This window comes from Vombatus ursinus, unplaced genomic scaffold (assembly GCF_900497805.2).
Source record: "Vombatus ursinus unplaced genomic scaffold, bare-nosed wombat genome assembly UNPS02014830.1, whole genome shotgun sequence".
NCBI lineage: Eukaryota > Metazoa > Chordata > Mammalia > Diprotodontia > Vombatidae > Vombatus > Vombatus ursinus.
This window is the reverse complement of record NW_020954608.1, coordinates 29,109,734-29,115,480: the sequence shown is the minus strand read 5'-3', so window position 1 is coordinate 29,115,480 and position 5,747 is coordinate 29,109,734.

Sequence of the window (5,747 nt, the reverse complement as noted above, 5' to 3'; positions counted from 1 at the left end):
GCCAAATCCTTGACCTTCTGTGTGATCTTTGACAGTAGCTTCATAAAAAGAACACGATAGCACTTTTTTTTTACTAAATGACTTTCCTTTAACATTTTTTGGGGCAATAAAATGGTTTAACTATACATTTCCAAGGGATTTACCTTATAATGGTCAAATAGGAGAAAATGCTTTTGAAAATTCCAGTTCACTTAAAATGTTATTAATCTTCCAGGACCCTGCCTTAAATGAAATGCCTCACCCCAAGGGAAAATGGAAGTCAAGCTCCAATGACAAATTAGTCATCATTCCAGTAGCAATGCCTAATGACCTTTTCAGTCTGAATACATGTTTTTTAAAAGTCCTTTTTTCAAAAAAACAAAAAATAGTAGTATAGAAAAATTAAAAAAAAGCCTGACCTAGCCAAACAATATATGAACAAAGAGAAATCTCTGCTCAAGGGCACCATATAGAGCAAGTTTAAGCAGATCTGTTGCTGCTTCTCTTCATTTATGAGTCTTTGTCTGCTATTAAAAAACAGAACAAAAACTCCACCAGTTCCTTTTTTATTTTGTCATCGAACCAACTCTTATTTCTGGAACATTCTTGACATTAAAACACCCCTTCCAGCAAATCTTGTGCATTTGTATGTGAACGTTTATTTATTTGCTCTCATCTTTCTTTGGCTCCGTACCACAATATCTTGTTCTGTGGTAAATGTCTGCCTTTGCTGATGTCTGCTTTGCTGTCTATATGTCTCTGTCATACATCTGGCAGAAAAAAGGAGGGGAAAACACTAGTAGGAGTGCCCTTGCCACTTAAATCACAAGAAAATGTGACAAAGATTTAGAGACAGATAAACTTCTATAACCTTCTTCCCCTAAATCTAGGAATAGTAAAATGCGTGTGTGTGTATAACTATTTCATGTTAAAATATAATCCATTTTGCAGTGTTATTTTTGTACTCACCATGACCAACATCTATCAATTCTTTTAGCAAAGGGTGTTTGTGATAGAAGGCTTCTGCGTAATCTACAAGTATTTGACCTCTCTGATTCTTCTTCCTAAACCATATATATTTCCCTAAACCATATGTATCCTCTTCTTTTCTCACTTTTGCCTCAAAGTCACCAAGTATCTACAGATAGCAAAAAAATGGGTTTGAGGAGTAGTTTTAGTTACGTTGTTGGAAAGAGGGAACTCAGAGAAGCCATAAGACTCCTTCTTGTGGTAGATGGATTGATCAATTAATCAATCCATAATAATTTATCAAGTACCTACTATGGACCAAGCACAGTGTTAAAAGCTTGCATATAAACACAAAATGAGTCGTCTCCACCCTAAAGAAGCTTCCATTACACCAGTTATCTCCTATCGATGGTGAAAAAATGACATCACAGAGAGAAAACGGAACATTTCAACTTATTTTAGCACAGTGCTTGGCTCATAGCAGGCAACTAATAAATATTTATTGATCACTTTATTGTACTTGTTCTCTCTCCCATAATAATATAATCTCCTTGCCAGTAAGGGTTGTTTCATTCTCTGTACTTGTATCCCCAGTGCCCAGCAGAGTGCCTGGCCCATAGCAGGCATTTAATAAATACCTGTTGATTATTACAAAAATAATTTGACTCAAAAACCAAAATCTAGCCTTCAAGTCTCTCCTCCAACAAGATATCTCCAATTCACAAATTCAGATTATCATAGGGATGTACTGGAGTCAGCTAGTACTGGCTCCTGAGAGCAGATAGTTAAAATTTCTGTGTGAGCATTTCTACCTCAGAAATCAGTTAAAAGCTACAAATCCAGGCTTCATTTATTATTTTGTTGATTGTCTAAGCTGAAGAAAGTGATGGAGAAAATGTTAATAGTGTAGATTAAATTAAGAAGTATGCCATGTGTACATTTTCCCCCCAAAGAGCTTATTGTTAAACATTTACAAGCCTACCCCTGATCATATGAGATATGTTAAAAGATATAATCACAAAATTTTCTCTAATGATCCTGTGATTGAGAGGCCACATGGTCTAATGAATAGAGTACAGGAGTTGGAATCAGGAAGATTCAATTCAAATCATGTTACCAGCCAGTGACTAGCTTTGTAATATGGGCAGATCACATAAACCCTCCAATCCTCTCTTTCCACATTTGTAAAATGGGGATAATAATAACTTTAGTGCTCACCTTACAGGATTCTTATGAGATTTAAATGAGGCAATATATGTAAAGTGATTTGCAAATTGTAAAGAGCTATATAAAATCAGCTATGATTAACAAGCAAGGCATAACAGAGAAAGTCATCTGCTTTGCCAAAGGGGTTGTGGGAAATATTCCACGCAGAGTTCAAATGAAAGATGGATTCTCTCTACATGACATGTTCCAGATGCTATGGATGACATTGGACGCATGACATCAAGTCTCAGAATGCCATAGGGCACCTTCAGAGTTCCATAGATACTCAAAATAAATTGGCCTAGAAATCCCATAGGGAAAGTGACATGGATTAATTTAGTATACTGCTAAGATTATAGCATGCATTTGAAGGGCAGCCCATGGAGCTACTGGTCCAACAGTACATACATCTTGGAAAACCCAACAGATGGACAAAGATCTGGATTTAGAATTGAAAAACCTCTACACCAGACTTGTGATCAGCTTCTTGACCTCATCTCTTTCCTCCTTCTGTCCTGATGGTCTGTAATATATTCCAATGAAAATGCTGTTTCTGTTTCTGCCCACGTAGCATTTAGGAAATTGTGTGATGCCTTCAAAGGGCAGTTAGGTGACTCAGCGGATAGAGTGCTGGGCCTGGAGTCAGAAGACCTGAGTTCAAATCAGGCCTTAGATGCTTATTAGATGTGTGACCCTGGGCAAGTCACTTAACCCTGTTTGCCTCCATTTTCTGTAAAATGAGCTGGAAAAGGAAATGGCAAACCAGTCAGCATCTTTGCCAAAAACAAACAAACAAACAAAAAAAAAAAACCCACATGGGCTCACAAAGAGTCAGAAACAACTGAACTTTCAATACTTTTCAGCACTTTCAGTGATCACAAGCTGTTACCTTGTCACAAAAATATCTCTTCAACATCAACATTTTCCTAGAGCAGGGGTTTTTAACCTCTTTTGTATCATGGATTCCTTTGGCAGGCCAGTGAAGCCTAGTACTTTTGTAGTTTGTTGTAAACATTCATAATTGGAGGAAATGCTCAATTTAAGTTAAAGGTTAGTGAAAATAAAAATGTAATTTTTTTTCCTATTCAAGTTATGAAATCTATCCATGAACCCCTTGGGGATCCAGGAGCTCCAAGGGAAAAACTCCTGTCCTAGAGAAATGCCAATGGAGAGTTTATGGAAAGTTATAAGCGTAATTACACAAATAGCCTTAGGAAAGGCACTTTACTATTAGTTTATTATTTATTTATTATTAGTGCAAGAAGTGGCACTTGAGCTGGACAATGAAGGAGGTGGGAATGCTAAGATGAAGAGGGACTGCTTTCCAAGTGTGAGGGACACAGTCTGCCTAAAAGCAGAGAGAGAGGAAATGGCACCTAGTGTATGCAGGGCACACATTTTGACCAGACTAAGAAGTGAAAGGGAGTAATGTATCCTAAGTCTGGAAGGCTAGGCTGGAGCCAGGGTATGATGGGCTTACAATGCTAAACAGATGCGTTTATATGTGGTCCTAGAGGCAATAGGGATCCCCAGAGCTCCTAGAGTAGAGGAATGACGTGGTCAGACCTGTGATACAGTAACATCCCTTTATATTGTATCAGATTGCAGAGGGAAGAGACTGGATGCAGGGAGACCAATGAGCAGGCTATTGCAACAAATTGTTGTGTAATCACACAACATAGGAAGGCATAGCTGCAGTGCCATTTGCAAAGGTAGTGAGAATTCCTATACTAATGAAATAGACATGGATCTGTATAAGCACTGGCATAGATGTCAGCCCTGCCATCACTCCTCTCCTCACAATCCTTCAATTGTTGCCTACTGTGTTACTAAATAAAATTCAATCTGCTAAGCCTGGCATTTAAGGAATTCTGCATTCTGGTACCACTCTACCTTTTAGGTCTTATTTCATAGTATTTATATTTTAGGCAAACTAGAATAAATATTACACATTTTCTCACTTATGTGCTTTTGCTCAAACCATTCCCCATTTCCTGGAATGACCTTATTTGCACTTACTGAAATTCTATTTAACCTTTAAAACCAACTCAAATAAATATCACCTTCACCATTAATTTTTACCTATTCTTTGCACTTTGATTTGTTCCTTTCTTGTGAACTTATAACAAATTATTTTCTATGTTTATTTTTGTAAGTGTCATTTCAGTACTGTGAGCACCAGGAGAGCAGGGACTGTTTCTTACCCAACCTTTATATCTCCCTCCAGCACCTAGGATAGTTATACTAAATAGATACTAAATTCTTTTAATGTTTGTGTTAATTCACAAATCCAAAATAATCAGAAAATAATAGCATAAAGCATCAAAAAATATCATTAGTTTCATATCATTTGGCATTACATACATAAGCTAACAGGAAAATTATTGAACACTTTTTATAGGAAAATAAAGACCAAAGGTTGTGTGTATGGGTGCATTATGTGTGTGCGTATACATACATACATACATATATACATATATATATTTGTTTTCACCTGAAGAGGAAATTGGTAGCTAAAAAAAGAACAGAAACCAGGAGAACATGGAACTTGGGTTCCATGTCCATGTTCAGGCCACCACCAGAAATGTTTCCTGAGTTGCACAAGGTAGAGAAAGTGAACCAGGACCATCTGGTGAGCCAGCATCTTGGTATGAATGAGAACTTTTTGAGCTTCAATCAGCATCTGTCACCTATTTAAAGCATCTCCATTCCATAAGAGGAAATATGCAGGCAGTCATGGGCTGCTAAAGAATTCCTTTCCATCACCCCTCCTCTCAGAGAGGGCTGATGTGTCTGATTCTGATTAAATTTATCCCAGGTGTGAGGAACAGCTGTGCAAGATGTTGAGTGAGTCTGCCTGTTTCCAAAGGAAAGGAAAGGATGTTTTCCTCTTCACTGGTGTGTTAAAAGCAGGGAGGGGCATTGGATAAAAGTGTTGCTCAACGGCACCTGAAAACCAAATCACAGTCTTTTGTCAATCTGTCACTTTGATCCCACCTGAGAGGCAACTGCAAACTTGAAAAATGGAAAAGTAAGACAGCGCAGGTGTTAACTTTGGAGAGAGAGGGGGAAACGTAACCATTCATGGCCACGAGTACGTATTTTTTTTCCTTGTTCTAGTTTTTAGCTTCATTAGCTCCCCTGTAAACAATGTTGTGCTGACTTTAAAAAAGAAAAAAAAAGACTTATTTGTATATGGCAGAAGAAAGCAAAACAGGTAAGCTGGTGTAGCCATGGGCTACATAGCACATACTCTTGGCTGTTAAAACAGTTTTTCAAATATAGTTACGGTAGTTCATAAGCAAATCAGACCTCAAGAAATCAAATTGCTGAGGATTGGGAGTGTGTGTGTGTGTGTGTATTTCCCATTACTGTTATGAGGATTCAGTACTGTGACCTGAACATAACACAGTTAAAGGGATTAGACACAGCCATGGAAATTGGCATTACTGTGAGTTGTAATTCTGGCCGCCTCAAACTCACTTCAAGTATTTCCACTAAGCTTTGTTGTCCTAGCTTCATGACCTGTAAAATGAGATTGTTTCCCTATACTCTGCAGGAAAAAGGAAGGATATAACTTATTTAACATGCAT